A 23,034-nucleotide genomic window follows, 5' to 3' on the forward strand; every position below is an offset into this window, starting at 1 on the left:
AAAATTAGCATAAATCAAAAAATGGATCAAAAACAAATACAGAAAATAAAAACTACAGTTGGCTAGCTGGATCCCGGCACGGCGGTCGTGTGAGCGTGCAGACCTCACAGCTAGGAGACCAGGGTTCAATTCCACCCTTGGCTATCTCTGTGTGGAGTTTGCATGTTCTCCCCGTGCATGCGTGGGTTTTTTCTGGGTACTCCGGTTTCCTCCCACATTCCAAAAACATGCTAGGTTAATTGGCCACTCCAAATTGTCCATAGGTATGAATGTGAGTGTGAATGGTTGTTTGTCTATATGTGCCCTGTGATTGGCTGGCCACCAGTCCAGGGTGTACCCCGCCTCTCGCCCAAAGACAGCTGGGATAGGCTCCAGCACCCCCGCGACCTTCATGAGGAAAAGCGGTAGAAAATGAATGAATGAATGTGATCTTATTGGGGGGCACGGCGCTCGTGTGGTTAGTGTGCAGACCTAACAGCTAGGAGACCAGGGTTCAATTCCACCCTCGCCATCTCTGTGTGGAGTTTGCATGTTCTCCCTGTGCATGCGTGGGTTTTTTCCGGGTACTCCGGTTTCCTCCGACATTCCAAAATCGGCGACTCCAAATTGTCCATAGGTATGAATGTGAGTGTGAATGGTTGTTTGTCTATATGTGCCCTGTGATTGGCTGGCCACCAGTCCAGGGTGTACCCCGCCTCTCGCCCAAAGACAGCTGGGATAGGCTCCAGCACCCCCGCGACCCTCATGAGGAAAAGCTGTAGAAAATGAATGAATGTTATCTTATTTCCATTAACCAACCATATTCCATATGTACATAATTTCTCTCCAGTCCAATACACACAGGGAATTCAACTATTTGATCTAACACCGGTGTTTATCTTTGATTTCGACATGTTCTTTGGGTTTGTTTTTACATGTAAATAACAGCCTGTATGCACATGTCCGGGATTAAACCATGAATGTGGGTGCTGTTGAGATTGAGTGTACATGTGTACATGCACCACAAGTCCCCACAAGGTGAACCCTGCTCAATTAGATGAACAGATGAAATGTGTGTAATCCTCTCTGTTGGAGCGGGGACAGGTCCTGATCAATAGCTGCCTCTCTGGGCAGAGCTATTAGCAAACAGCGGCATGCCTAATAACTGAGCGATGACCTTTTAGTTTAACGCTTTCGGTCCCCCCACCCAGCTCGAGACCTCAGCCACAGTGCTTTGTGCTCTTGTACAAGGAGAAAAGGTGAGTGTTGTTTTAGTAGTTTGTAAATGTAATGCAGATTGATCACTCTCTTGCAGCAGTTATTGCTGTTTGTCAAGGCTGCGGGGAATAAAAGGGACAGGGCTTCAAGTTGTATGGTGAAGTGATTCATAGACCGGTTGTCTTTATTTATATGCAGTCATGGCGTCTATAGAGGGGGTGGCAATTTTATATGTCACGCCATTTTCATCTTTCACGCATAACTGTGGGTCATACATCATTTAAATATGTTCATGGAAGACATTTTCTATAGGAGTATGCTTGTTGTCTAAACATTGACTGAGCTTAGACATCTTCAGCAACATGAGGTACATGTAGGAAAATCCGATTTTATGAAGTTAATTGTGAAACTACTGATAGTAACACAATAGCAGGCTGATGTTTCCAACCCGGGCGGCACGGTGGTCTAGTGGTTAGCACACAGACCTTACAGCTAGGAGACCAGGATTCAATTCCACCCTGGGAATGTTCTCCCCGTGCATGCGTGGGTTTTCTCCGGGTACTCCGGTTTCCTCCCACATTCCAAAAACATGCTAGGTTGATGGGTGACTCCAAATTGTCCATAGTATGAATGGTTGTTTGTCTATATGTGCCCTGTGATTGGCTGGCAACCAGTCCAGGGTGTACCCCGCCTCTCTCCCGAAGACAGCTGGGATAGGCTCCAGCACCCCCGCGACCCCCGTGAGGAAAAAGCAGTAGAAAATGAATGAATTAATGAATTTTTCCAACCCAATAATTCCCTAGTATTCAGCGTCTCTGTGTGACTGCATGCATATCTCAGCAGATGCACATCTCTATTAAGGACCACTGGCTGAGCCACTTCCACATTCTGTCCATCAAACGCTTGTCCTCTCTTATCCGGGACGGCAGAGGACAGGTAGGACTGCAAGTCAAGCTGGTATTTAGTGACGGAGTAGCACTTTTATAGTAAATTTATCTTGATTTATCTTAAATTGGTGCCTGTTTGGGTGTGTGGCAGCCTCAGGTGTATTCATTTATGCAAATGGAAGAAGGACCCTATAAGTTCTCTAGATACTTCAGGAAGGTTGAATCAAAGACACTTGTACTTTTGCATTTGTGAAGATGTTTCACCTTTTATCCAAATCATTACATTACAAAACAAGTTTGATATGTGTGTGTATATAGATATGTATGTGTATATAGATATGTACATTATGTAGTATGATAGCCATACAGGCAGAATGTTTGATGCACCTCTTGGACTTCCTACTGTGCAGCTGTACCTAATCTTGTCGCCAGTCCATGCAGGTTAGCGTTAACGCCAACTGAAAAAAATATTCTTATATTGTGAGAAGCACACCTTTTTTTATCATGACTTCATGGAATAAGACAAAAATACATTTCAAGGAAAAAAGCAGTCATGCGGACATGTGACTTGTGACACAAATCGAAATCGAGGCAAGCTGAGGAAAATCTAGTAAAGTGGAGGCAGTTGGCAACACCACACAAGCTGTTTTTAACTTGCCAATTGCACCGTGTACGTGAATAAGATACCACTGGTCCGCTGTGGCTTGCGGACTACAAAGTCGGTGTAGGGAAGGGCGATTATTGTGTGTGACTGGCCAGTCACAGAGCATAAAGAGTGAATAAACAATTGCGAATAATGGTAATGGTAATGGTTTTATTTCATTTGAACATGCATCAGATTACAATTGAATGCATCACATAATCAGTTCCCAGTTCCACATGTTCAAAAGGAGTAGGAAGAAGCAAAGCTTATTCAATCCTACCCCTCCATCTGGTACTTTTACAATCAGTAACTGTTACATTTGTTCACTTCCTGCTTTCCATAAGGTTTTTTTTTTGTTTTGTTTTTTTTTTTATAATGCACCTCGTACCGAAGTACAAGGTGATATGACCATCCAATGACATAATGGGTACCATAGTAAGTGTCAATATAGTGATATATATAGCACATCATAACTGGTTCAAGATTCTTCATCCTTGTATTTAGCAAACATCAACTGCTTGTATTGTTTCTTGAATTGGCTCATCGTTGTGCATTGTTTGATTTCCTTACTCAATCCATTCCATAGTTTGATTCCACATACTGAAATGCTATGGCTTTTTAACGTAGTCCTAGCATATAAGTGTTTCAAATGTAGTTCTTCCCTGAGATCATATTTCTCCTCTCTTGTAGAGAAGTATTGGATGACATTTTTAGGTAATTGGTTATTTTTAGCCTTATGCATTATTTTAGCTGTTTGAAGATGAACTATATCAGCAAGTTTAAGTATTTGTGATTTTAGAAATAAGGAGTTAGTATTATGAATTATCCTTACTGACCTTCTTTGCAGTACCTTTAGTGAGTGAAAATTGCTTTTATAGGTATCCCATATTTCCACACAATAAGTAAGATATGGTAGAACCAGAGAGCAATAAAGAGTGTGGAGTGATTTCTTATTGAGAACAAATTTTGCTTTGTTATAATAATGAAGAGATGTACTTGTTCGTACTCAGCAAAAATGCAGTATCTGTAATGGATACTCGTTGATAAGTATTCCTAGTAATCATCCAACTTCGACTAAAGGTATGAAAGATTTAAGGATGCTGTTGAAAGCACTCTACAGTGATGGTGTTCTGCTTCTTTGACTTCCGTCTAAACCTATACCCGATTGTAATCAGATCTCTACCCAGAATTGCTTTCATATTCATGCAAAATAAACCACTGAATCATGACCCAAAATGTCCCTTCCTGATTATGTGGATAGTGGGTATAAGTTGCAGCCTTCCAATGTGTCCTGAGGGTAGTGTTCGTCTTTGCGTCAGTAGGTTTCAAAGGCATTGGGATGTTGTAATTACACAAAATCCTTCTGTTTCTCTGACAACTTAGAGCAGTGTTTTTCAACCTGTATTAAGCCACGATACGTTTTTTACATTGGAAAAACTTTGCGGCACACCACTAACCACCTCACGTGCATCACTAACTCTATTGGAGGAATGAAGCAATCAACTTACGTGTTGCCACACAGACAAATATTTAATTGCTCTGCCAGTCTTTGCACCACGGACATTAGACAATGGCATAATATTTGCAGAAAATGATAAATAAATGTTAAGTAAAAAAACAATATTGGATAATTCCTCACGGCACAAACCGGATGATTTCTCATGGCACACAAGTGTGCCGCGGCACAGTGGTTGAAAAATAACTGACTTAGAGGAACCAAAAACCATACTATCTAACCGTACCATACCACAACTTGATGATAGGGTGTAAGTTTTACATCCACTTTGTTGCAACAAAGCATTACATTACATTACATTGATTTATACTTATATATGTTCTTTTAATATGATATTTATAATTACGGTTGTCCTGCTCTTTTTTTTGTCCAAGTATGTGGAGCAGAATGGAAAAGCTCTGCTAAAACAATGATTCAGTCAAATAATTGTACAGTGTATGTGTGTATACATACAATCTCTTCAAACCTTTACTTGAAAAGAAACAAGTAAATATTTGTACCTCCAAACAGACTGCAAAGGAAGAAAGAAAACATTTTGGAAAGCCTGTTTATTCAAAGTTGATTAAATCTCTTTCAGTAATGTGAGTATAAAGCGCACATTTTTTTTGGTTCATTTTCTGTTTGGTCAATGTATCTTTGCATTCACGTTCCCTTCTTTCCATTTACATTAGAGCTGGGCTCATTTTCATGCAGCCGACATGAAGCAAAAGGACAACAGGCAAAGCTCAAGTGTGCGATTAGAGTTGACATACCCCTGAGATGATGACAGGTAAACATGGGAGGAGAGGAGAAATGTGTTAATTCAGCATTCTTGCTCAAGCAATGCCTTTGGTTGTTTTCTGATTTGTGCCACAAAATGTGAAAAGTTAAACAGGCTTGGGGATACCAGGGAGGTTCATAAGATTTGGCTACCTAAGCAAAATTTATGCAAACAAAACAAGCTAAAGCAGGAGGTTTTTGTTCCAGCCTCAAGCCTCACACTGACCCATAGTACATAAGCATGGAAATAAGTTACATAATTAAGATATTTTATCATGCTGTGTACTAGTAAGCCTGCAACTGGTGATTTATCGGGTGGGATACAGTCCAGTTCTTGTAAAGGCTATTGCATCTCTTTATCGTTTCTTCTTGGCTCTTTGGACAGCATTGCTATCAAAGAGGTAATGCTAGCTAACAGTGTGAGCCCCTAAATGGGAAAACCCTCATGTGGCCAAACCCTCGGACACGCCGGAGGACGTCAAGCCATGTGGCTGGAACAAATGATTCCTGGGCTCATAAACACAACACAACACATGCAACAAGCTTTAACAAGGCCACAAAAACACCACAGCCAAACGACAGACAGCAACAGTCAGTGAGTAAATAATTTCTTGTGTCCAACCAAGCATGTTGTTCATTAAAATTCTAACAAAATTTGAACTTGTAGAGTGTTTAAACAAGCGAGAAATGTGATGACTCATTCGCTACACAAGGCGTATTTATGTTTCATGTTTTTTTTTAACAGTCCCACACTGTACTCCTTCATCTAAGAGTCTAGTTTTGGAGTTGTTGTTTTTTCCCCTCCCCTCTTTTATTGTTGTCCCCCCCCCCCCTGCAAATTTCCCCACTGAGGGACAAATAAAGGCATATCATTCATTCATTCATTCATTCATTCATGTTTTTTCAACCCTGCCACTGGCTACCAAAGACATAGAGCTAGAGGCAAAAAAAGGTGATGATGCAACTCCACAATAGAAGAGAGCACGTTTGGTGTGGTTTTAAACTGGAAAAACGTCCACAAGGTGGCAGAAGTGCATTTTATAAGAACTTTTATGAACTTTTTATAAGAAATTTGGTTTTTTCAAAAAGATACATTTCAAACAACATTTAAATAGTGTGAGAACACAATATTCTTGTGACTTGAAAAATCTGTCAAAATCATCAAAAATGGCAGATTTTGAAAAATGGCTGGGATTGAATGACTTAATGCCGGTCTGAAAAATGTGTATAAAGTGTATAGTGAGGGGTTTTACAGCCTTAAAAAATACCTTTTTTTAAAATACCTTTTTTTATAGCCTTAAAAAATACGTTTATATAGCCTGAGAACACAATATTCTTGTGACTTGAAAAATCCATCAAAATCATCAAAAATGGCAGATTTTGAAAAATGGCTGGGATTGAATGACTTAATGCCGGTCTGAAAAATGTGTATAAAGTGTATAGTGAGGAGTTTTACAGCCTTAAAAAATACCTTATATACATATTTCACTTATTGAGGGCTATTTTGGGAACCAGTCCCCCACTATAAAGAAGGGATCACTGTATAGTAATGCTGATGTTTGTAACGTACTGCATTTAAACTATTGATCAAGTGACACTGCATTTGGCGGAATCTGGAATTTCAGTCTCTCTCCGATTTTAGGAAGTCTCCCAGAAATTACACTACCGACATCCCCAACTGAAGCTACAAATCATCCAGCTTGAGATGTTTTTGTTTGGGTATAAAATATTGTAGCTTTTGCTGGGAAAATGAAAGGCTCATGAAGAGGTCATAGATCAACAAGAGCTTTATTGAAACAAACAGGTCACTGCCGGCAGCAGACAGGGCAAAATTGGCTCCCTCTGCCTTTTTCTTGCCTTCCTTGTGCTCATCCGGTCATCAGTCAGGACACTTTTACTCCCCCACAGTAAGTCGGAAATGAGAATTCCAATGCAAGAATGAACAAACATGAATATATTAAAAAATTTACCTTTCCTCCACTCGGGGGTAAAATTAATCTTCATCCACATGAGTGGCATTTAAAACAAACAAACAAACAAAAATCAATTAACATAAAAATTCACCGGCCGTCATACGCATTTTGGCCAATGAGAAGCCTGAAAAAGCAACCATAGTTGACTTGGTCACACATTATACTTTTGTTCATTATATCTTTCTTCATCAATATAGTGATATATTATCTTTACAATCATATGCATTACATGACTGTTTTGTAAAGATATGTGTATGGTATTCAGCAGTGATCACAAACAACTACTACGACTTTTCAAAACAACACTTTCCCAATGATTTATGTTGAGGACAAATCAGTAAAAAAAAGTGCTAATGTCCAAAAAAAAAAAAAACCTTGAAAAAACTCAGTACAAACACAGCTGTGATAATGAAATGCAAAAGTGTGCGTGTTTTTGTCTGGGAAGTAACAACCAGTGAATTGCGAGAATGTCAGCTCAGCTGTAGTATCAGCAGATGGGGAAGAAAAAGCAATGATAACACAGCTGGTCCTGTGCCGCCGCTCTCATTGATCACCAGGAAGTGTGCCATAATTTGAGTCCTCTGTATATCATCCCACCTTGAGCTTCCATATATAGATAATATCTACTTTGACTCGTTTGTCAGCACTGGCTAATTACCACAGAACTGGCTCTGGCTATCGCTCTGCCATCATTCCTGCTTGTAGTAATTTGCATACACACACATGCATATCAAATCTTATTTCTTACCAGATTTTATTTTGTAATAAATTAACATTGTTTTAAGGGAGCAACAATGGTTTACTCTTTTAAATAACTTGTAAATAACTATAAAACCAATCTTCACTGTCTAAATGTACTGCAAAAAAGGCCAGTAAGGATAATTCATAATGCCGCCTACAGAGAACATACTAACTCCTTATTTCTAAAATCACAAATACTTAAACTTGCTGATATAGTTCATCTTCAAAAAGCTAAAATAATGCATAAGACTAAAAATAACCAATTACCTAAAAATGTCATCCAATACTTCTCTACAAGAGAGGAGAAATATGATCTCAGGGAAGAACTACATTTGAAACACTTATATGCTAGGACTACGTTAAAAAGCCATAGCATTTCAGTATGTGGAATCAAACTATGGAATGGATTGAGTAAGGAAATCAAACAATGCACAACGATGAGCCAATTCAAGAAACAATACAAGCAGTTGATGTTTGCTAAATACAAGGATGAAGAGTCTTGAACCAGTCATGATGTGCTATATATATCACTATATTGACACTTACTATGGTACCCATTATGTCATTGGATGGTCATATCACCTTGTACTTCGGTACGAGGTACATTATTAAAAAAAAAACAAAAAAAAACCCTTAAACTGTATTATGGAAAGCAGGAAGTGAACAAATGTAACAGTTACTGATTGTAAAAGTACCAGATGGAGGGGTAGGATTTAATAAGCTTTGCTTCTTCCTACTCCTTTTGGACATGTGGAACTGGGAACTGATTATGTGATGCATTCAATTGTAATCTGATGCATGTTCAAATGAAATAAAACCATTACCATTACCATAAATCTACCAAACTTGGTTTGCTAAGTTGTTCTGATTCTCCAGACCGTTTTGACCTGAGTGACTCTATCATTTGTCATACATCTGCATAAAGCCTGAAGCGTCTTGCCTAAAAACCTACCCATTTACCCTTGCTGGGAATTAAACCCCAAGTCCATTGTCAGTGCAGTACATCACAGCAGGGTGTAAGATGCTGGCAGGAAGGGCATACATAGAGCGATAAAATAGGTAGTAGGAGTAGTGTACCGGAACATCTGTACCATGGGACTGGAGGTTCCAGAATCAAGATGGCAGACACCACGAAAGTGGATTGAGAACTTCCGGTTTCAAACTGATGAACTGGAAAGGCGATAGTGGTGGTGGATAAACATAAGAGGACAGCAATGGTGGGAGATGTTGCAAGCTGAAATACCAAAAGTTCGAGGAAGAGCTAGAAAAAAGACGGGGTGTGAAGGAAGCAGTGGTGCCAATGGTGATCGGTGCACTAACCCCCAGCTGACCCCCAAGCTGGGTGGATGGCCCCAACAGGGACAGTGTGTGGACAGTGTGATGTTACACAGTGTGTAACACCTCCATGCAGTATAGCCCAATACAGACAAAAAGCTAAAATCCTATGCAGAATCCTAATTTTAAAATATTATTATGACTTGTTTGAAGCACTTTTGGCAGCATGGCGGTCTAGTGGTTAGCACGCAGACCTCACAGCTAGGAGACCAGGGTTCAATTCCACACTCGGCCATCTCTGTGTGGAGTTTGCATGCGTGGGTTTTCTCCGGTTTCCTCCCACATTCCAAAAACATGCTAGGTTAATTGGCGACTCCAAATTGTCCATAGGTATGAATGTGAGTGTGAATGGTTGTTTGTCTATATGTGCCCTGTGATTGACTGGCGACCAGTCCAGGATGTACCCCGCCTCTCGCCCAAAGACAGCTGGGATAGGCTCCATCACCCCCGCGACCCTCGTGAGGATAAGCGGTAGAAAATGAATGAATGAATGAAGCACTTTTGAGCTTTTTTTTGTATTTTTATATTATATTTATATTTGTATATTATATTTGTATATTGTATTTTTTGTATTACTCAAGAAAAAGCACATTCATGTGTACACCTGCACTCTTTCAGTAGCACATTTAAGAGACGGACTGATTATAAATCACGTTCAAGCACCCCTGACTTTCCAGTCTCAAGATTGACATTAGTAGTACTTCAGCCAGTTTGCACGTATTTCAACGTTCTTCTATATCCTCATCATGAAAATCACTCAGCTGAGCAATTTTGGTCGGTTTATTTTCAACATTTTTACACTGAATAAGTGACCTAATGGCTCAGCTGTTGGCAATGTTGCTTCCCAGTTAGAAATTTCACGAATCACTCCCACAGCTGCTGTATTTGGAGCGGGCATATTCCCCCCCCATCGTGTTTGTGCGTATTTGTTCTCACGTTCCGACGGCATGCGGCTCGGGTTAATTAGATATTCTCCACAGGAGAGGACGTGATTGTGAATCATTTGTATTCGATGTGTCATAAAGTGGCAACCTGTATTCTCTAAACTCTGCCTGCCAATTGAGGCTGCTTGTGAACAATAATAATAATAATAATAATAATAATAATAAATAAGACCTGCTTATAATTTGGTATGATCTATGATTGCACGAGCAATGACGGATGATGTGTGGTTAAATATGTGAAAGTATGTTTAAGTGTGGGATAACAGTGGTTTTCCATGAAGAAAACCGACGCAAATAGCCCCGAAAACAATTGCCGTATCGTGGAAAATATTCGTCCTTCCTCAAAACACTCATCACCTGCTCTACTTTTATGATACTTTATCTTCAAGAGCAATGTGCATAAATAGATGTTAAATATTTATGCTCCTCTGCTGTGGAGATTTGCAATCGTGTTCTCGCTTCTAACAAAATCCTGCCAGCCAGACAAATGTTTTTCACTCGAAGGTTATGATTAAAATTGCTCCTTTTATTTCCACGGGAGGTTTACTCGCTTCACGCCAGTTGAAAGTTATTTTCATTAAACTGGGTCAAGCGGTTTGGCTCCATGAGCTCTGCGGGTTCCTTCAGAAAAATTACCCTTCCATCCATTACCTGTGCCGTTTATCTCGTCCTTAAATTTGCAGACTCTGAACATGCACAGAAATGGAATATTAGTTGTTTTTTTTGTTTTTTTTACTGGATTTAACAGAATCTAACCTATGCGTTTAATCCATCACATTCATGAATACAACAAGCAGATGCTATTAATGACATACTGAAGTAGATGACGGAGAGCATCTCTTTATGTTCTTCCTGGTTCTTTGGACCGCGTTGCAATAGTCATACAAGGTTGTCAGATTATATTAAAATATAAAAGCCCTGAGCTCTTATTATCAATGAGAAAGAAGAGCCCAGAATTAATGTGCACAGAGTCTATATGGCAGTTGGTACGCCCCTCTAAAACGGGAATGTTATGTTTGAGAAGTGAGAGTTTAACTTGTATGAGTGACAACAAAGTGTCTATTGGTTGTTTACCAGTATTTTTCTGTGAGTGTTGTGCAATTCTAGTTGTACTATGTGAGTGTTGTGCAACTCTAGTTGTACTATGTGAGTGTGTGTGACAAGAAGACATTCTCTCAGAAGCTATTTGGCTGAAAATGCACTGAGCTTTTCAACTGAATCTATAGGTGGAAGAATAATAACAGTAATAATTAAACTAAACTAACTAAACTAACTAAAACTAAATTAAATTAAATTAAATACAACAAATATAATTTACTCCAGTATTAATTATATTATCTCTGTGTGGAGTTGCCATGCGTGGGTTTTCTCCGGGTACTCCGGTTTCCTCCCACATTCCAAAAAAACATGCTAGGTTAATTGCCGACTCCAAATTGTCCATAGGTATGAATGTGAGTGTGAATGGTTGTTTGTCTATATGTGCCCTGTGATTGGCTGGCCACCAGTCCAGGATGTACCCCGCCTCTTGCCTTCCATAAAGGTACAAATAATGTTAAATATTGATTTATCCCTGTCATTCACCATGTATAACTATTTTGCAATGTTTTCTAAAAATAATTGTTCTCTGTAAAATATATTTATAGTTAAATTTGTGGGTGTCTGGGATGTGATTAATTATAGTTATATGATTTAATGTGGGGAAATTTGGGGGGGAACAAAATAATTATGAAAACCGAGGTACCACTGTATATTTCTTATACTCAAAAATTGGATTTGGCAAAATGCTATATTAAATAAATATTTGCACTTCTGTTGAAATGCTCTTGTTCTTTTGGTAAATAATTGAGAAAGTTATTAAACACAAATACACACACACACATTTTTTTCCAGGATTTAATTTTACTTTAATTTCACTTTTTAATTGATAGTACAGTATGTCCATTAAAATATCAATATTTAGATACAAATCATCAAAAGAAATCATATTTCTTTTGAGTTAGCCATCATATTTCAGCACTAAGAAATAATATTCCTAAATATACGGTCTCTTTTCCACTTACAAACCTCCAAGTCACAATTTTTCCTCTCCAAAAGGTACAGCATTTAAAGTCTTTTTACATTAATTCGACTGAATTTATTCACATTATCTTGATATTTGTGACTTATTGATTGCAAAATAGCCGCTATTTCGCTGCAGTTCCGCATGGGGAAAGGTATTGACTGCAGGGGCCTGCTGCAAGTTACAGTATTAAAGAGAAAAGATGAGTGTGTCTGTCTCGTTATGATGGATGTTCGCAGGCTGCGGAGGAACTAATTAGCCCTTGATGAGACTGGTGTTGCAGAGATTAGCACATTAGCAGGTTAATCAATGGAGTAGTTGAGGTGTGCTGTTTCCTTCTCCTTTTTGGTGAAAATGTATTCTCTATGTACAAAAGAGCACTGTTTGTCATGATAGAAAATAAAGTGTTATTAATATTAGACTTATTATTAGATTACACTGTGTAAATATTGTGGCCTGTGACAGTGTGACAGTGATTTATGCACTGGCTTTTATTTTATTTTCAGTTTATTTCGGTGTCCAGATGTCTGTTTTGTCGCTGTTTGTGTTGTAAAATGGCATGCTCAACCAAAACAGCTGGTCATTATACGGATAGGTTTCAAGACATAAATCACATTTACATGCTGAAATAGCTAGGAATATTTTCACATAAATATGAATTTTTAAACACATTTCAACAGCTAATAAAAAAGGAAGCTGTCAATCAGATAAGCAGAAATTTGAGGGATTCTGAAAGACCAAAGTGTCCTTGCTTTTCAGCACAGTCTCTACTGATACCCCCCCCAAAAAAATGGTGCAGTATTCAGATTTAAACTCTGGCTGAACCCTGCATTTGAATTCTTTTGAAATCCTCTGCAGCCCTGTCATACAATTTTAAATACGCCTATAGTATAGTAGCCGGCTTTCATGTCGATCTGCATATCCTCTTTTCCACACATGGTGGCTTATTTCAGAAATAGATTTTGCTGAATTGTTCATCTGGTTATGTCCTTCTCACTTTCCGAGTGACTTTTTTTTTTTTTCATTTTCATATTCAACACCGTTTTGTAACCCCGTTCTCATACCAAGTCAACAGCTTTATAATCCCACCGTGTGTTTTTCCACCTATACGATTACATGTTTTGTCTGAAGTGATGGGATTAGGTAGGCTTTACTTTGATTGGTGTATGTATGTAAATATACGTATGTGAGAGATGTATGCATTAAGTATATGTGCACACACTGAAATGAATGGAGGCAACTAACTCGTGGTGTAACGATTCATCCACGACATTGATGTATCGATTTATATTCCTATTATCCAACTACATCGATGTATTTCTTCACGTTCTTTTCACAATCTCCATCGAATCGTTATTAAATCGTATTGTTACACCCTTACCAAACACACATAGGCAACTACAACATATAACATTCTCAACTTTTCGTAAAACAAGTGCTACAAGGCCGCTAGAAAGGTAGAAGCATTCCCAGTGGAAGACTTGACGCAGCCCAGCCTCACACAGACTCTATAATAAGCAATTTCAATACATTTAAAGCAGGGGTCTCAAACGGACAAATGTGGCCCGCAGGACACTAGTTTGAGGCCTCCCGCCTTGATATGAAAGTTTAATGTTAGTGCGGCCCGCGCAAGTTTGATATGGTTGCTGTATGGTATCATGTACCCAGAAAAAATTATTACGTTTGATTAATGTTCATGTTAAAGGTTAAATAACTGTTAATAGTTATCCTCCCTATCCGTGTGGAAGTGGTAAGTTTTTGGCTATTTAATTTTAAAGGGAATAACTTGAAGGCGACCGTTTAGGTCGCTAGCTCTCTAGTTTGTGAGTTAGCATGTGTCTCAAGACCCTGCAGTTGCGCAATATGTTGTAAATAAAAAGAGTATAAATGTGACTATAGTCGTGTTTTGTCATGTCTACAGGGCTCTAATAATGCTTTGTTCATTTTAATCTGAAAAAAATAATTTGTCTACCCACCAACTATATGTGGTTTCTTAAGTTTTTATTATTTGCCGTTTTATTATTATTATTATATTTATTTATTACTGATTGATTGATTTTCTTTATTCTTGATTTGTTTATTTATTTTTAATCTTATTTTAAAAATAAGAAAAATAAAAAGTAAGATATTTGAGAACAGTGGAATGTTTTATCAGAGCTTTTCTTGTAGAAAATTGGAACCAAAGCAAAGTTTTTAATTTTTTTTTGTTTTTTAATAAATGCGTTTTTTTGGTTGTTTTTTTTTTTTGGCCCAGTCTCACCCAGACCCGAGCTCCAGTGGCCCCCAAGTAAATTGAGTTTGAGACCCCTGATTTAAAGTATGCCATCATCGGGTCAAACTGTTTATATTAGATTATTTATTGCACTTTAAATGTCTCATTGTTTAAATTTCCAATTTCCTGTCCAATCAAAGTGACTATCTGATATTATTTTATTATTTATTATTAGCAAATAGCAAGCGCATGTTGAATGCAGCAACATGAGTTTCTTTGGTATGCAAATTCCCAGAGAGGTGCAATCACGGCCCCTGGAGTTTTCTACCTTTCTAAAGTCTTTAACTTTATGCTTCATACTCTTTTTTCAACCGTCCACCGTCCGCTACTGATGTATTCCCAGATGTGGATCAATTAGCCACATCAAAAGGACCTTCATCATTCTAAGGAACCGCCGTGTGGCCTTGGGGGAGTCACCTTAGAAAGAAGGTGGACGGTTTGACCACGGATATGACACTTCTTAAAAGACGTCGGTGAAAATCCAAGATGAAACACGGGGACTCCTCCGAGACATTACTCGTTTATATATATGTATAGTTATTTTCATTTTGACATTCAGAGATGGTGTATGAAATGTTATAGTTCAACAATGTAAGCAGTGAAGGCTAATAACTGAGTCAGCGTGATGCTGTATCGGCAGTTTTCTCCTGTAAAAGAGATATTTGATCTTCGATACGTTTTAAGGTTATCCGGGGAAATACTTTCCCAGACAAAAATTCCATGTACTGATAGCATTTTCTTCGTGTTATGTCAATTTCCTCAAGATTCCGTTTTTATTGTCCGATTCCTTTAACACTCAAATGTTAAGGCCTAGAGAACTAGAGAGCTAGCGACCTAAACGGTAGCCTTCAAGTTATTTCCTTTAAACTTAAATAGCCAAAAACTTACCACTTCCACACGGATAGGGAGGATAACTATTAACAGTTATTTAACCTTTAACATGAACATTAATCAAACTTAATCATTTTTTCTGGGTACATGATACCATACAGCATCCATATCAAACTTGCGCGGGCCGCACTGACATTAAACTTTAACATTTGGCCCGCGGGCCGCGTGTTTGAGAACCCCTATTATGTCTCATAATATTACTGATGCCGAGTACACAGAATACTACATAGAACTTGAATACATTTTGACAAATAATACGCCATAGGCAACCATGAAATAGTGATAATTTATCAATTAATATATTTTTTTTAAGAAACGCAGTATATATAACTCAGGGACTACTCTAATGCTTTATGTTTGGGGGGGGGGGTGTGAGAGCATTTTCCTTCATTATTTGACATTGTTCCTTCCTAACAGTGTTGCCATTGCTTAAAGAGGACCTATTGTGCTCATTTTTTGACCCTTTATATTGAGTTGTGCTCTCCTGTAGAGCAGCTACACACAATAACCTGCACAGAAAACCTTTCAGATTTTCCAGAATCTGCACCTATTCCAGCTGTATTTTCTATTCATTTGTGCTTCCTGCCAAAATGGTCTGTTTTCATTTATTCCCTGTGACATCACAAAGGGCCAGTTTTACCACGCCTTTTGAAACCGAGCGTTTTGAGCACTTCGAAACTTCTTTCAGGGCTCACTTCCAAATGCACAAACCTCATTATCTGAAACTATGACATTGTTTAACTCCAGAATATCACATTGTAACCATATTTATAGGTCAGAAAAGTGGAAAAAACATAATAGGTCCCCTTAAAAAAAATCAGCATACAAAATAATAATACTTACATTATATGTATATTTAACTGGAATTATTTTGACAATGCAACATTTACTCCATTTTACTCCATTTACTATAACCTAAATCATCATCATTACTGACTTGTCATGAATTCATCAACTCACCCAAAACAACCAGTTTTGTAAATCGACATTTTTTATCTCACATACCAGTCATTGTTTTTGGAGAACTTGGAAAATGACAAATCTGGTCTTTTGGGTGAACATCTTCTGGGCAGGGAGGACTTGCAGACCTGCCAACATGTTTGAATCTGTTGTACTCGACATACAATTTGACTCTTGAATATGCTTGCATCTTGTCGGTTTCAGTCTCAAGTTCAGTCTGTACAGATAAATAATTGTTTTTAGAAAACCAAAACATTAAGCTAAGCTATGTAGATGTTGCAACCGGATTGACGTTTCAATGACTGTGGCAGGCGGGTCTTTGACAGCATTGTGATTGGCCGTTATTCCACTGACTTCCTGTCAGGTTGACCCTTATATGAACCAGGCTGCTTTTCATTTGCATAATATGGATGACAGCTCATCAGCACACTGCTCTTTCTCTTCCACAAGCAGTCTTTGTCTCTGCCCCCCCACCCACCCCCCTCCGATTCTCTCCCACTGTCTCTGGCCTCAGTGAGGGGCCATTTAATGGCTGCACTGACTGGCCTCATTCAGGTAGGAGGTGTTTATTTGTGGTTAGAATTACTGAGGATTGTCACACTGAGGACTAATTTGAACAATTTAGGGAACAATTAAAGTGCTTTGCTGCAGATGGGGGGGTTCACTGCCAATATTTGCTAATGTTTATTTTACTCAGTACCCACAGTTTCAACATGGCTCCTTAAGAGACCAAATACAAGGGCAAAGACAAACAAAATTAGTAATGAAGTGCTGGACAATATTGGGATATTGTTGTTGTGATATTGTTAAATATTGTAATTATACATAAGACATACAATTATACATATGACATACTTAGATAATCACAATACACAGAAAACTGGATCTAAACTTTCACTGTTGTGACACACAAGCTTCAATGCTGCAATTCTGTCCAGTACGTTCCGTCACAAAATATTCTCTCCTCGTTTTACTCTTTTTTTTCCACCCCTTCCAATCCGATCAAATTGATTTTAACATCTCCAGAGCATTCAAGTTGATTGACAAGTGGGAATTAGGCACGTGTAAACACTTCTCGCATCCATTTGCATGCCATCAACCCTTGCACCACCATCCCAAACACCCTCCGCCCACACTCGTCCCTTGCACGTCACCTTTTTCTGCTGCTTTCAACAGTTTTACTGTTTGTAGAATGAGAGGGAGGGAAAACAAAGAAATGTTTGACAAATACTAACGTACGCATATTACATCTACTTTAACAGTATGAGAAAACTAGTGTATACAATTAGTGCAGAGTTTCAGTGACTATAATAATATTGTGTGCGACTGTATGATCCTGGGCAGCCAGCTGTCGTGCATTAACTAACCCACACAAAAAAAAAAAAAAATGTATATATATATATATATATATATATATATATATCTTAAATGCTTTGTATACATATATACTCACAAAGACATTTTGGAGAACACATAACTTGTTGGTGAGCTTTTACAGACCTCGCCTATGCCGTAGCTAGCCTGGGTTCCACCAAGGACAATAGAATTGAATAGGACTGCCAGTCAATATATTCATATACTATGTATATGTATATACAGTGATGTTAAAAAAGTGTGTGTTGTGTATAATGGCTCTCTTTGTGGTTTGCTGGAGTCCCCAAAGCTTTACAAAAACATTATTTTCCAGACATTTTAGGGGAATCTCTTTTTCACAAGTCCATGTAGGTTTTTTGTAGTTTTTTTTTATCCCTTAATAATAAAAAGTTTTGTTTAAAATGACATTTGGTGTTCAAAGTCCATTATACTGCAGAAATATGACCAACATGTATGTAGATGTCAATAAAAACCTGAGCATTTTCCTTCATTATTTGACATAGTTCCTTCCTTACAGTGTTGCCATCGCTTAAAGGGGGCTCATTTTTTGACCCTTTGTATTGAGTTGTGCAGAGAGAATATATATATATATATATATATATATATATACATTTTACATACAGTTTTGTTTTAATTTCCCGCTATTTCAACTTTCTAAATTTTCTGCTTGTAATTATGACTTTATTTCCATAATATTCTGACTTTATACCTTACACAAAAGGCATATTTTGAAAATTACAAATATACTGTTTTCTTGTTTCTCATAATATTACGTACAACTTAAAAAAACAACAGATTTTTTTTTTTAAAAATATAATTTTTCTTTAATATTTAAACTCTATGTTACTAAAATGACATGACTTTACTTCCTAATATTACAAGTTTGTACTCATAAAATTATGACTTTTTTGTTTCAGAATTATATTTATTTTTCATTTTTGATGATTTCAAAAATTCCATTATTTCAACTTTTTTCTTAGAAATATACATCTCGTAATTATGCATCTATTTCCATAATATGTTGACTTTATATATAAATATTTTCTCTATGCTACTTAAATGACATTAGTTTTTTCTCAAAATATTACGTTACATTGATAACAAAACCTGACGTTTTTCTCATTAGATTAGAACTTTTTCTTTAAAAATACTGCATATTTTACTGTTTTGACACAAAAAATCATATCTCTTATGTCCATCTCTTTCCACCACTGATTTTACATTGCTTTTGCATTCTATTTTAATCACAGTAAAATGTATTGAATTAATGAGAGTGTAATTTAATCACATTTAGAACTAATTATTTTGTCAGCTGTTATCATCGCTTATGCATGCAGAGGCCAGTAAAATTTGGAAATGAGCAGGGAGTGATGAAATTAAAGCGATGTCCATTACGCTTGTGCACAAATTAGTGCCTCTCTCTCGGCCTAAATGAACTTGCCCATCTCTCATAAACAAGCGCAAATTAAAATATTCACTTGAACGGGTTTTGTGGTTGTAGCGGTGTTTTGTTTTGCGCTGCGCCAAGGTTGTTCATTCCAACCTTAAGCTTGATGTGTAAATCACACGACGGCGCACACATCTTTCTTCTGTTACATTCCTTATTTTCCCTCATGGGATTAATAAAGTAAATCTGTCTATCTTGTGCTACTGTGACCAACTGTTTCAGCATCCAGGTGCTGCAAGTCTGAGCACGTTGGAATGACTGACAATTGAGAAGCAGTTCATGCAAATCAGGCAGTAGTACCAGAGATGAACCCGTGCATCTGTCTTGCTGAATTCACACCAGCACTGCTCACAATATTCATTTTCAAATGCCGTTCCAAATGTGTGAATATACTGTATGTTAGTCCAAGTGGAAAGCATTTCATGGTGAAAATTGTTTTTAACGCCATAACCAAAATCAAAAAATGCCAGTAATTGCCAGTGATAGACAAAAAACACATAACTAAGCAAAGCTGTCAAAATTGTCGCTTGCTGAAAATCATTTACATTGCTGGTCGTACCCCCTTTTTTTTTTTTTTTTTTTTTTTTTTACCTCTTCACACTTCATAAAAAAGGAAGTTGGCCAGAAAATACAGAATTTAATTGCAATAGACCTTTGAAAATGGCTGAAAATCAATCAATTAATGAGCACTAAATGGGATTAAAACAGCATGACTACTAGACAAAATTGCTTTTTGATAGCGTACCATATTTTCCAGACTAAATGTTGCACTGGAGTATGTCGCATCAGTCAAAAAAAAAACATATCTGTGTCACATATTTGTGATTAAGTTGCCATCAGAGCAAGGAAGCTGAAGCCGGAAGGATGTGGCAATGTTTGCACTAGGGGTCGGCAACCCAAAAAGGTTGAAAGAGCCATATTGGACCAAAAAAAAAAAAAAAACAAATGTGTCTGGAGTTGCATAAAATTAAAAGCCTTATAATGAAAGCAACACATGCTGTATGTATCTATATTAGCTATTATTAAAATGACTAAGTTGGCTACAAATACATAACGACCCTTCATGATTACATGTTTATTTTCATGCAGTGACTACTGTTGTACGATGGCACCTCAAGTTTAACTTCATTACAATATTATATACAAAATTATCTTTGATGCTTTCATGAAATCAAGCAAAGCAATAAAGAAATCCCATTTTTTATGTCATTTTTATTTTGAGGATTCAAAAAAACAACAAAATGGAACGTGCATAACATGCCCCTTATCTGGACAACAAACAGTTGTAAAACACAGCCTGCATTTATAAAAATAAAACAGCAGCCTTTTGAAAAGTTAAAGTATAAAATTAATACAGTGTAAGTTTGATTTCTATGTTATATTATGTTGTGTTGCGTTACATTATGCAGTAGTTTAAATAGGCAAAATTCTAGAAAAAACCTATAATTGTATGAAAACTAGGGTATTCAGAAGCTGAGGTTGGACTGTATTGATAATGCTAAATATTACACTGACAGCGAAAGGCTACCTGTCTTTATAAACAGCTCTGACACAGAATAAGAGGAGATTGATGCTTGACAGAACACGCTTTACACACTCGTGGTCTGGGGTGAATTTCCAGTCTTCCATCTCACGCTGCACAATAAGCATCATCACATCTGCACTTATGAGCCGCTTACTGAAAATAACTACCTGCTCTAACAAGGATGATTGCAACCAAAAAAAAGTTGTCCCCTTGTGTATCCTTTGCAATGTGAAGCTCCCATCTTATTGTCAACAGATGGCCCACAACGCCCGGTGTGACTGAATAACAATCCCGCTACCCCATCTGTTTTCTCCTGCTACAATCTTTTTTATGATACACTCATCTGTGTCAGATGTCTTTTTGTCACTACATCCATTTTTGTTTCAGATTAATGGTAATGTCAACGTGTTCTTGTCAGCCTACATTTTTCGTACTTCAAGTCAGATAGAGATAATCTTTGTAGGATAAGACATTTGGTGCTGATGCTATCACCAACAATGACGTATGTCAAAAATGTATTGTTTGTTTCAATGCTACAATGTTGGTATGTCCGCAACACTTTGCAATCAGTACAGAAATATATGAGATTTGTCAGATCATGATGGTCAAACACTAACTTTAATAAGTGACTTTTCGTGAAATAGTATTCACTATTAATACATTGTATATTTTTTGTAGTGCAGAAAACCTGTTTAGGACTTTCTAAGTATATATTTTTTTACCATTATTACAGCTCCCTACACATGAAATAATACCTCTATAGTTACCTTTACACTCCAGTTATTCTTTGTTTACACCACATAAACATGGGATCCCACCATTACCCAACCTCCAGTTTATTTATTCAATCAATAAATTAAATAATAATAATAGAATAATAATAATAAAAATTTCACAATAAATTTTATTGTAACTTAAGAAAGGGTTTCATACAGAGGGGCAAAGAACGACAACATAAGAAGCCTAAAATGTACCACTTCCACACGGAATGGGAGGAGAACTTGTTTTCACTATGTCATGATGGACATGCCATGGCTGACTCAATGCAGGAGACCTATTATACTGTCCCGTCTCTACTGTGGATTCGTGATCCAACACATATGGCTGTATGTTTTTAAAATGTAATTTTAAAAAGATAAATCGCCGCTTATTAACAACTCCTATACCGTTCATAAAACGGAACTCCTTTTAAGTACTCGCCAGCGTGACCAACCACACCGAAAGGGGGCTGTGGGTGAAGTAAATTAAAACAGACCATTTTTGCGGGAACTACGGAATCCAAAGAAATACAGGTGCAGATTCTGGAAGAATTATACAGCTGGTTATTGTGTGTAGCTGCTCCATAGGAGTCCAGAACTCAATACAAAAAGGCGAACAATGATCATAATAGGTCCCCTTGAAGGTAATGAAATATAAGGTAATGAAATGTAAGGTAATATCTCATCAATGCGACATCACTGATGCCGAGTGAATACTACATGACTCGTCTTTTTAAATTAAGGTAGATAGCAGGCAGATAGCCACTAAGCTCACTAATTTGGGGGGAAATTGATCTTGACCTTCTGCTTGAGCGTCTATGGTCAGAATTCACTGGTTATAATATCAAAAATCAATTTCAACAACACAGCCAATAATTCTTCATTTTGAAACCTTGGCACATGTTTTTCAGCTTCATAATCATTTTGTCAATATAGCCTGCTATGTTGATGCAATGATCACATTTTTTTTTGCTTGATAATCTCCACTGTTTAGAAATTTAAAAAATAACACAAATCATTTAATATTATAAATACCAACATTTGAAATATTTGGGTTCATAGCCTTTAAACCAGGGGTCTCAAACTCAATTTACTTGGGGGCCACTGGAGCTCGGGTCTGGGTGAGACTGGGCTGCATCAGGTTTTCCAAAAAAAAAAAAAAAAAACTCACTTATTAAAAACAAAAAAATGTAAAAAACTTCGCTTTGGTTCCAATTTTCTACAAGAAAAGCTCTGATAAAACATTCCACTGTTCTCAAATATCTTAATTTTTATTGTTCTACACAAATAAAATGAAAAATAAATAAACAAATCAAGAATAAAGAAAATCAATCAGTAATAAATAAATAAATATAATAATAATAATAATAATAAAACGGCAAATAATAAAAACTTAAGAAACCACATATAGTTTGTGGGTAGACAAATTATTTTTTTCAGATTAAAATGAACAAAGCATTATTAGAGCCCTGTAGACATGACAAAACACGACTATAGTTACATTTATACTTTTTTTATTTACAACATATTGCGCAACTGCAGGGTCTTGAGACACATGCTAACTCGCAAACTAGAGAGCTAGCGACCTAAACGGTAGCCTTCAAGGTATTTCCTTTACTCTTAAATAGCCAAAAACTTACCACTTCCACACGGATAGGGAGGATAACTATTAACAGTTAACAGTTGGGCCGCGTGTTTGAGACCCCTGCTTTAAACGACTAAGGTTGATATGATCAACTAACTTTGGGGCAGA

Source organism: Doryrhamphus excisus, linkage group LG12, assembly GCF_037039965.1.
Source record: "Doryrhamphus excisus strain RoL-2023G ecotype Guam linkage group LG12, RoL_Dexc_Guam_v1.1, whole genome shotgun sequence".
Taxonomy (NCBI): Eukaryota; Metazoa; Chordata; class Actinopteri; order Syngnathiformes; family Syngnathidae; genus Doryrhamphus; species Doryrhamphus excisus.